Below are 12,052 nucleotides of genomic sequence, written 5' to 3'. Positions count from 1 at the left end.
ATCATGTGACCATATAAATAGACAACTTTATGATTTCGACAGGCACAATAATCACTATTTCGCTAGGTTGGAAAACCAAAAATTATTAATATATTCATTTATAAACTCATATTTTATTATAAAGACCGAAGTAGAATGGATATCAGTTTTGGTGGCCACAATTTTTTTTGTTCTAATGTGATAAAATGATGTTCATTTCCACATTAGTGGAAAAAAAAAAACAAAATCATCATTTTAAGATTTATTTCGTGAATTAAAAAAGACCGATTGAAAAATGACAACTGTGTTCGAGGTCTTAGTATCTCACAAATTTGAATGAAGATAGAGATGAATTTAATAATAATTGTAGCCTATGCCTATGAAGTTGTTGACAGTGTAGGATTCCCCAACATGTAAGGGGATCTCCCCGATGTGTAGTCCCAATTATTTCTCACACCATTTGGTGTAGGAGTCTCATCCAACTATATGGTTCGGCCACCATTGGAAATATTTCAAGGATATGCCTTGGTTACAATCACACATAAGAGATCGCAACACCTCTTTGGGAAACAACTATGTAATATTTTAGACACCCATTGTAAGGTGCACGAGGGGAACTTCCACGGCTGCTAAAGGAAAACGAGCCTCCAGTTAGAAATGTAATGGTACTATCCTAAAAGGGGATCCAAGAAGGAAGAGAAAGGCTTGTTGATTATCTGCAGATTAGTGCACATAATAAACAACAATCATGAAAGCATAACAACACTTGTTCAACAATTATATAAGCAATGAATTAGTTCATTAAACTTAGTATGTAATTAAAGCAACATATACCACAAACATAATAAGAATAGTCCTACTATATCTATGATACATGTATGAAGAAGTGTTGGCTCACAGAGATTCTTATTATGAATGAAATATCCCAATTACATTGTTACATAGATGAAACATTATATCTAGTAGTGGAACATGAAGTCTTAACTTCCTTCTCCAAAGAATGATCTATCTCTTATGCACTACAAGAGAAGCCAACGGAAGACTCTAAGAATCCCAACCTTTAGTTTGAGTCATGAGGAGCTATTTATAGCAAATGACCATGACCCTTGAGCTTCCTCATGACTTTTCAACTCCTATGACTTTTCATATTCTATACATGACTTATTACATTCCATATGTAGCTTTTCACATTCCACATGTGTCTCTTGGACTTCATTACATATCATTTATTACAGAAGACAAATTACATATGAGATGGTGGTTATATAAGACAAAACTAATAATACGAAAAAGTATTATCAAATTGACAAATCATTTTCTTCCTCATGGAGCTGATTGGTGATGTATGTGTGCCATGCTCTAAACTTCGTCGAGATGACTTTGACCCGAACTAGAAAGTTCCCTGCATAATGTATCTTCACCTCTTGTGCCTCTGTCAATATGGTCTTAGAGCTTGAATGTACATTATTCCATAGCCATGAGAGTTTCATATGAACTTTAACTAGTGTGATGGCATATTGCAAAATAATGTATTTGGTGATATTCAAGCATTCCTGCTCTAATTCGTGCTTGATCTATTCTATGTACTGCCTGATCTCTTGGAAAATGATTTCCCTGCCTCTAATTTCTTCAAGTGATCCGATTGATGACATCCCATGTTTCTGTGCCAGAGACTCAAAACCATTTTGCAGCCGATTATAAGTGGAAATAGTGTTAATTGAATGTTCTCCAAGATGCATGTAGTTTTGATGGTGGATTCTGATTTTAACTCTGTCTATCTTGGTGAAAATCCTATATTTTCTTTCCAAATGTTGTGGAGCATCCATATACTTGGCATACCATTCCTGAAGTTGGTCAATCGATCTATTTTCCACTTTCAAGAGTTTAACCACTTCTTTTGTTTTCCTCTGAATTCCAACGAGAGGAACCACCACTTGTTGTAGAAGGATCATCTCATTATATAACTATGCCATGGTTTCCTCCATTAGCTCCAGTTTCTCCTGCATCGTTGACTCTGATTTTGTGGTGTTGAAGTTGTGTGAAGATAACCTTTGATTCTTTGCCACAAGATGTCCCTCCTATTGCTTCAATGAAATGAGTTCTCTCCTTAATCTAGCGGTCTCATTCAACAAATATTCAGGGTTTTCCTACATTGTTGTAACAAAAGAAACATTTGCCACCATGATTGACCTGAAGTTCCTTTTGGTATTGGAAGTTATCACGTTCTTTGTAGATACCAAGACTGGATTTTGAGGATCATTTGGGAAGTATATGTGCCTTTTTCGTAAGATCCTCTTTTTGAGCTGATCAAATGTGACACTGCAGACATCCATGACTCTATCTGTAGGGGGATGTGTGATTCCCATTTCTCCAAATGGAAGATGAACACCCATGATAGGAGGTTCTTCTAGAGAACCTAGTTCATCATCCATGGGTTGGATCATATCCTCCTCCTCTAGCTCTTCTTATATCTCCTTAGTCAACTTTTCTTCTTCCAGTCTCTGTGTTGCTTCCTCCTCCTGCGACTGCCTTTGTTGTTCCTATTGTATTCTTCTCATTTCCTCTTCTTTTTCCTATTACTTCCTAAGAAACACATCTCACTTCCTCTTCTCCTTTCTTCTACTCCTCTCCTATCTTGTTTTGCTTGAATAACTCTTGTGTTCAAATAATTATATTTCCATTTATTACTCCTTTCTCCCGTCGAATCATACTTGATCCTTTTCCTATGAGCTACACTCTTTTCTTGAGGGGTTATCTATTCTTCCTCCTGTACCTACATATTTTGAGCTGGTGGATCTTGGGTTGAACTAGTCTACATCATTGGATGTGTCTTTCTAACTACATTGTACCAGTTCTTCACCTTCTCATCTTCTGTTGTAGAAATTAATGAATATCCCCAATTGAAATCAATCCTTTCACAATGTTTCTTGCACACTCATTTTGAATCATATCCATGAAAGTTCGTAGTTTCGAAGTACAAGTGATCTAGCTATTGTTTTTTTGGCATTTCTACCTTTTGGCTCTTCAACTCATACAATCCAATCCTTATAGGGAATGTGGGCCAAGGGGCTTTCTTCCTCTTGTGAATAACTCTTGACAACCCTTTTTCCAACTGATATGATACTTCTTGCATGACCACCTTATTGGTCACATATCGCAGCATTATATGAGGGGAGATATGACATCTAAAGCAATGGATTTATGTTCCCTCAGGCGCTTCAAACTAATCTGTGACATCCTTTAGTGACTCCTTTACCTGGTTAGTCATGTAAGGAGGATCAATCTCGAATATCATACGGAAAATGACCACAAATAATTTCTCAGCCAATTTGTCATATGTGCCTCTGAATCTTGATTATGACAACACTCTACACTGGAAGTAAATAAAGAACTTATTTTAAGTAGTCTAGTTCTAATACATTGATGGGAAAACATATTGTGCACAAATTCCATCAAATAGAAATGCAGACATATAGAATTTTGATGCGTGATTTTCCCTCAATGATGATTTTTCCTGCCCCACATGATGCTCCAACTCAAATGAGAATATATCTACCCAATTGAAGACTTTACCATGAGTAACCACAATGTTTAGCATATATATCTAGTTTTTCTTAAAAACCTTAGCAATCTTCCACCCATGCAACCTACAACACATGGAAATAGGATATTGGTATACATCTCTGAGGATCTTGGTCAGATAAACTACAGATGGGTGGCGACGAAACTTAGCAGGCTCTTGACACCATTATTTAATGACGTCGCTTGTGTTTAGATTGACCCATCTTGTGTAGAAGTCATTATTTTCATATATTTTGGGCCTAAGCATCTTATAGTAGGTTTGCATATCTTCTCCATAATAGGTGGTGAGTTGCCTGCCACTTTCAATGTGAGTCACAAGATTGCAGGAATCATCCGTGTGTGTAATAATCCACTCAATCACTTCCACACAGGGGATGACTGGGAATCTGGATGTGATCTTATACATCTTGGACCTCTTGATATTGATGTATGCTTTCAATTCCTCCAAGTTCTCAGTAAATTGTTTCTACATGAAGGTGTCTTTGATGCCATGACATGTGACTTGAGTAGACTTATCAATGAAGCATTGTGTGTCTGCATATATGGGAATGGTTGGCTTTGTTACTTCAATTGCTTCCTTAGTGCTTGCCTCTGAAGTTTCTTTGGAGGCCACTTTATGTGTAGCAGGAGGCATGGCTCCAACATATGATGAAAGAGTGACAATACTTGTAGCTCAAACACTTGTTTGTGGAATCACACTCATGATGACAAGATTAGCTTTATGAAATCCTAACTATGCAGCAATATCTTAGCAAATCATATTCAAAGAGCCATTAGATGTAACTAAGAATGTAAATCTATCAATGACAACTCATAGCTACATGCATGGGCAGAAAATATACATGAAAACAAGGAGGGTGCACTTTCAAAGCATGAAGGGGTTTCAAGGGTCATTTGGGGCTTTGTAGTGCACTCATGCGCTCAAGAAAGAGAAGGAAAACCTCAAGGATATAAGGGAACACTCTAAAGATATGAAGGAGTGAGGTTTCGGGCCTTCAGGCCTTCATGGTGCACTCATGCACTCAAAGAAATAGAGAGAGCGCACTGATGCACTCCGAAGAGATGAAGGGATGAAGCTTTGGGCCTTTAGGCCTTCAAGGTGTGCTCATGCACTCAAAGAAAAGGAGGGCACACTAGCACATGCCAAAGGGATGAAGTAAAACATTCAAGCCTTTAGGGCATTCTCATGAACTCAAGGAGGGTGCAGTTCTTTGTGACAAAGGAGTGTGCTCAAACAACAAAATTGGCTTTTATGGGCGCAGTTTTCAGAGCTGATTGGGCTTCAGGTTCTAGAAGTGTGATCTGCAAGAGTAAAGCTTAAATACAAGTCTAATAGCAAGATTTCATGATAGAAATTAGAAGAATAAATATCTACAAGCTTTTATGGATGTTGTCGTAATCATGATTAGAATGTGAAGAGCCAAGGAACATCAGAATTTTAGCTTGTGACAGTAAATTAACACTTGTAGAGGCAAGATTGAATAGAAACATCATTAAATAAACTGAAAAACAAATAAATTCTAGTAAGGAAAGTAAGAACGACAGTGAAATAATGAAAGGAAATCAATAGATTCAACATGTAAAACTTACCTGTAATGCAGATCGATGAAGAGTTTGTTGATCCAGAGATGTGCGCCCAACCCAAATTAATGAGAATGATTATGAGTATGAATGATTAGATAGGTTAACTTGAAAGAGATTACATGCAAAATTGTCTCATGCACGTTCACCACTTGTTGATGAGTGAATGGGTTAGTTGAGGGAAGTTATGTGGGCTCCTAATTTCTAGGATTCCATCCACATGGAACAAGGAAGCTCATGCATGCATTCAAGAAGGGTGCATGTCTTCAGCACAAAGGAATGTGCTCAAGGAGGTCGCACTTTTTAAGCATGAAGGAGTGCACTCAAGGAGGACTCACTTCTTCAGCCTGAAGGAGTGTGCTCAACCCAAGAGCAAGTCTTTGTTAACTTGAAGTGTTATTTTTCTTTAAAGAGCACTTTTCTTTCTTTTGTTTTCTTTTTGTGTTCTTTTTGAGTGTGTGCATGGCGAAAAGGCTAGTTTCTATGTCAAGAAAAGTGATGATTCCACCTAACCATGAGCTGGATAACAAAAACGCTTCTAAGGGTTATGTGATGAAACTTAGAAAACATTGAATTAGGAGGATGTGACACTAGGATAAAACATAAGAATAACAAAACAAAAAACGTGAAAACACTAAGGGGCTTGAAATGATAGTTCATGTAGGCTCCAAAATTGACTTAAGGAAAAAATTAGGAGGGTCGTTGTCACAATCACAACACTTGGCGACATACTAGGAGAACCCCAACTTCTTTGATATGGTTTCATTTATGCTTGAAGTCTCAATTCTCCAGGAAGTATTGATTCAATCAATGAGTTACATTAGCTCCCCACTTTACCTGATTAAAGATATAGTCTTCCTTGTCCCATTACTCATCATAACACAACATAAAGTAGGCCATATCATTATCCCATCGATGTCAGTAAGGTTAATATAGCACGGCGAGTTAAAAACAATCGAAGTATGAGTTTTACATCTTTGGTGTTGCTCTGCTACTAGCAGGCATGGACATTACCCCAGTGGAGTCACTTCAAGAACAAAAACATTTCTTCACTGCCAATGATCCTGAATAGTACCTTGGAAAAGTTGCTTACTTCACCTCCTCGCGCAAGAAGCCTTTCTCTTCTTTGTCCCTTTTTTTTTTATTTCTTTTTCAAAGGACTATGCATCGACACTTAATATTTTCAACAGCTGGAAAAGGTATCCTGAATTATTGAGAACATAAGAGGTTGATCCTTCAGATAGATAGGCAAGAACACACTATTCATGAACAGGACCAAGTGCAAGAATGAAAATCCTAAATGAATGTGAGCATCATGGTTTACCTATAGCTTCCCGGCTGAAGGATCATATTTTCCATCTGAAAATCATCTACTTGAAATATGTAAACCAAATCAAGGAAGAGGGTAACAGATAAGAAAAGGGTTATGTGTTACCACAACTTTCCTTTGAAAAAAATTTAGCCACATGATCTTGAAGCTCAAAAATGAGCTTTATTCAAAGACTAATGAAATTAAATAACAAAGCACGAAAAATAAAATCAAATCAGGAATGCAATGCATCTAACTAAATGCACGCTGTCCTATCCTAAAGTAAATAGTACAGGGTCAGTTCATGTGAAATTGAACTTCCAATGCAGCCATAGAAGTTGCTCCCAACCTTTGGTTTGAAAGATGTGATCATGTAAAACCAAAATAAGACACAGTACAACGAAAAAGATAAACAACGCAAACATCTGCACCGCCAAATATAAGCAGAAAGTGCAATGACAATGGTGTAGCACACTTTACCACTCTATCAAATGAAAGACTCCATAACATAAGTAATTACCAGTTCCATGACCATACAAGGCTTGATTAAAAGCATGTAAGAAGAGGTCGTGAGACATGGGTCCTGACTAGTAAGACTCCTCAAGGCAATATGCAATGGGATCATTGAAACAACCTTTGGGTAAATTTTGATAAGAGATATTAATCAGATACAAATCCACATCATAAGAAATATCAACAGGTTGATCAAAATCTGTGTTGTCTTTCGATTTGAAATCTTCAATGGATGATGTAGAATATAGGTTAGATATAAATATCTGACATTCAGTAAAATCACTCTTTGTTTCCACATCGCAAATTTAAGATTTGCTTGGGTGGGATGTATTGATTGAAGCTCTACAGTCACCTTAAACTTTCTTCCTTAAGGTTTTAAAAATTTTATGTGAAGGAAATGAGAATCTCCCAATAGAGATTTGACATCCCACGAGATGACATTAACAACAAGATCTTGCGAGAGAATCTTGAATTGACTGGAATCACAAATATCATCAAGGTGATAAGAACCTGACATAACCATCAATGTAGTTTGAAATTTCCTACTCACCTGACTCAAATTTGAATTCAAACAAGATTGAGACTTAGATTAAGAAAACACGGAGAATTTCTTCTATAAACAAGATTCATCATTCAAATCATGAGGTTCGCGAGGGAGTTGAGGTTGATCAGACATATTTTTGAGATTACCATAAAAATCCTCAATGATAAGCATGTCATATTCTTGATCAAAAGGATTTATTCATGAAAGAAAATATTCAATGATCGCATCAGACTCGATTTGAACCTTTTGCAAATCTAAATCTTCTTACGGGAACAAGGATTCATCCATGATACTTTAACAATCATCACCATACAGTTCAAAAAAAGGAAATCATTAGGGTCATGGTTGTCTAAGGATTACACTTGACTAATGGGTTGAGGTTTAAAAAGAGGCGTATCAAGATTCGAAGATGAATGATTGATAGGATTAGAAGAATAGTTGTCAGAGTAAAAATGTGAAAGAAAAATCAATTCTTCATTAGCAAGTTGATCTTCTGATTTAGTGATCGGTTGAGGTTCAAAATATGGAACATCAAAGGTAGGGGGACATGGAACAAAAGGCATATTCGGTTCTTCACTAGGATGGTGAAATTACTTTTGAATAGGATGACATGATGAATCTAATTCAAAATATTTCCTTGACATCCTCACCAAGAAATGAAACTTCTCATCGAGAAATTTCCAGTCCACATCCTCATTCATAAATTCATAAAAAAGATGAAGGAATATATTAGCAAAATATTCAAGAGATTCACTCGATTCCATTATAAGTTGATCAATTTCATTAAGAAAGTCTTGATATTCATATTTGTTGAAAATGCGATGAAGCTCATTAACCAAATTCTTAAAATATGAGATAGAAGTAGTGTGTAAATAATAGCACCATTGCTTCACGCGACCATCCAATGTAAGGGTAAACAAGCGTGTGAGGATTTCTTTGGAATAAACACCATTTGAGAAACAAAATTTAACAAACTCAATTGCGTAATCAAGGACGGTTGTTGTACCCTTGCCATCAGATTTCAAATGTGACAAGCTATTTAAAAGTACGTGGGGATTGAAATATCTAAAGCTTTGGAAAAACACCTCGAGATTATGGTCCGAGATGAAGCCATTAAAGGTAAGAGATTCAATAGACTTCATAGGCTCATTATGTCATTTTTCCCTCCTTCTAGTGCCAAAATGTTGACGGTGCTAGATTCCACCAACATGTAAGGGGATCTCCCTGATGTGAAGTACCAATTAGACCTCGTAGGAGTCCCATCCGATTATATGGTCTAGTCACCGTTGGAAAGGTTCAACGATATGCCTTGGTTATAATCACACATAAGATATCACAATGCCTCTTTGGGCAGCAAGTATGTAAGCTTTGTGAGACACCCAGTGTAAGGTGCATGAAGGGAACTTCCACATCTAGTAAAGGAAAATAACACTCTGGTTAGTAAAGTAATAGTACTATCCTAAAGGGGGGCCCAGGAAGGAAGAGAAAGGCTTGTTAAGATTAGTCCACATAATAAAAAACAATCATGAAAGCATAAAAACACATGTTCAACAATAACCATAGCTAAGCAACTATTGGCTTGAGGGGGCTTGACCCAGGTTCAGAGTTAATTAGCCAAACAAATCCCTACACTACTGGCCCTTTTGGCAACAGCCCGCGGAGCACAAACTGATGTCTCACCCGAAGCAGTATGGGGGATGCTGGAACCAAGTTTCCGCACCCTTGAGATGTCTAAGGGGTCGATTTAGTCCAACTGTGAATACCTTCGCGCAGGTTACTTCGCACACTACCTTAACCTGCGAGGCCTTTTCGATCTGCTATAATCGCCTTTGCGCAGCCCTAACCAGGGGCTGAGGAGATTTCACACTGCTAAGGCAGCGATCTGCACTATTTCCCCAAGTTACACCACAGATCTTACTTATCTTCTTATAACTGTTAGTTAAATTCGCGTAAATAGATACTTTATCTTATATTCACTTAATCAACACAATAATATATGTTTGCACATCATATAAACAGCAGAAATGTAATTTATACCAAATACATTCAATGCAGAAAACGGTAAATATATACACAAGAATGGTATAAAACTTCTCTTTATTAATGCTTCAATCGGTTACAGACTCAACCTGCCCTGCGCACTCAGGTGCAGGGGTCTGCGCACTCAGGTGCAGGGGTCTGCGCACTCAACTGCGAACTACTAGGCCTCTGCGCACTCAGCTGTAGAGCCTTCTCCTACTCTACGACCCAAGACTCGACACTACACTTAGATAAGACTAAATTCTTCATCTTCATTCCTCAATTGATTTGGTGATTTACAACTTAGAGCCTCGCTCTATTTATACAATCCCATGGTCCGCGAACCATGGGTAGATCTCTAAAACCGACATTACATTACAAAAATGAGGGCAGACAACCCTATGACTCATTTACAAGTTCACGCTTCGCGCCCACAAAACACGGAGTCTTTACATTGGATTTAGTCAAAATCTGGGCTTTAAGCCCCAAAAATTCCCTTGGGGGATCCCGTGCCCAACAGGCCACTTTAAGCCCCAAAAAATCCCTTGGGGGATACCATGCCCAACAGGCCCCCAACACAAACATTGTTACTCACCCTTGAGTCACTCTGTTAATGCTGAGATCTTCACACGGAAACCTCCCAACTTCGCCCGGACCGCTGCAAGGTCGACAGTGCACTGAGCGACTGCCTATTGTACCTCCTGGACATGTTGTTCAGAGACTGTTGTACCTGAGATACTTCCCTCCATCTGCTCCTGCGTTCCCTACATCTGCACGAGCTTTGCTTCAATCGAGGTTGTAATGATGAAGGCCTCATTGATCCATGGTTGGATGCATGCCTTCAAAACCGCTTCCTTATGTCGCGCCGCATCTACCTGCTCCTTGAGTGTTTTTTCCGATTGCATCCACGTGAGCCTCTATGTAAGGGCCATTGTCTACGTGGTCCCTTTTATATCATCATACTTTTGTTGTAGCTCACACGCCTCTATTTCTAAGTGTTGTATGTTCGGGTCCTCCTGCAGAGTGGTGAGGACCTCGAACGACTCTTCAAATAATTTGGTGCAGTCCTTCATTGCACTGTTGATCTCTTCTAATCCCGTTGTAATGGCGCTAGCATGCTATTCCCTCACCTCTGGTGGAGTTGAAGGCTGAGCCTTCAACTACAGCTCAGCTTTTTGAAGGTTCAGTTCTAGTTGAACCTTATCGATTTCTTGTCGCACCTCGCGCACCCCTGCTGCTAACCTCCGGATGCGTGCCTTTTTTGGTGCCTTTGTTGGGATGGCCAACTTAGGGACCATCTGGCAGGCCTCTTCAACCACCTGCACTAGCTGCCTATTCTGTGTTATGACCTCATCGCATTGCAGGCTTAGTTGTTCCATGTTAATTCATTGTTCACTCAACACCTGTAGCGCACGGCCCTCCCTAGCCCGCAGTTCTGTAGTTACTCCGTCCTGCAGAACATAGAGTGTCTCCCGAGGGAGCGCAACCATGTTGATCCCCACTCCTTTTAGTGCACTAACCATAGGCCTGTCAGCCTCATTTTCTGTAACCAGTGCCCCTTCTAGCAGCACTATAGTGTTGGTCATGTGGGCGCAAAACATTTCCTTTGCTGCAGCTGTTCATACTGCGAGGCTGGTCGACAGAGTACTAGCCTGAGGAGTGTGCACCTGCAACTCCTGTATCTATGCCTGGAGGGCCCCCAATGCCATCTTATTTTCCTCCATGAACTGCTGGAGGGCCTTCGTGGCAACGTCGCACACCGTCTCCCTTATGTCATGCAGATCCCCCTCAGTGAGGGTGATCAGGTCAAAAGAAGTCTTGGAGGCTTTTAACTTCTTCTGTGGCCCCACCTGCTCTCTTGGGCACTGGCGCTTCAACTGTGTAGATGTTGTCTATGGGTCTACACCACCTTCCTTTATCTCGGGCTCTTCCTCAGGCGACAACAACTTATGGCCCTCGCGCTCCTTCTCTGCTGCCTGTTGTTGTTCTGCGGCTGCCTTCTATTGTTCTGCAGCTGCCTTCGCAGCGTCCTGTGCCTCCTACACCTTTGCTGTTGCTGCCTCTTTTCTTCTCTTCTCTGATAACTGCACCATTCACAATTTTGCCTCTTCCTTCTTCCTTTTTACAATCGACTTCTCTATTTCCAATGCGGAGATGGATGGAGCGTGCCACTCCAGTTGCCACAACTCAAGTACGACGAATATGACATCGTCTGTGGCCAAGTATGGGAGCTCCTTCCACTTCTTCATGGGGTCCTTACGCACCCTGATATACACGTGATGGAAGTTTTCCTTGAACTCCGCGAAGCTTTGTAGACTATTATAAATAGTGGGCAATAACCGTGGCTTGCAGTTAATCTCCATTCTGATGTTCATCTCCATGAACACCCAGAATATTTTGTTGTCTCTGATCCTTTGTGCATATTTAGTGGCCCATAGCGAAGCATACTTCGCTACCTCCAGAAGATCCTGTGAAATTGTGGGGAACTGGCTGTCCTCAGGAAATTCCTAAGCCACCAGCACTAT

This window comes from Pinus tabuliformis, chromosome 3_2 (genome assembly GCF_031772625.1).
Source record: "Pinus tabuliformis cultivar Carrire ecotype Pingquan chromosome 3_2, CPIR1, whole genome shotgun sequence".
Taxonomy (NCBI): domain Eukaryota; kingdom Viridiplantae; phylum Streptophyta; class Pinopsida; order Pinales; family Pinaceae; genus Pinus; species Pinus tabuliformis.
This window is presented reverse-complemented; position numbering follows the sequence as displayed.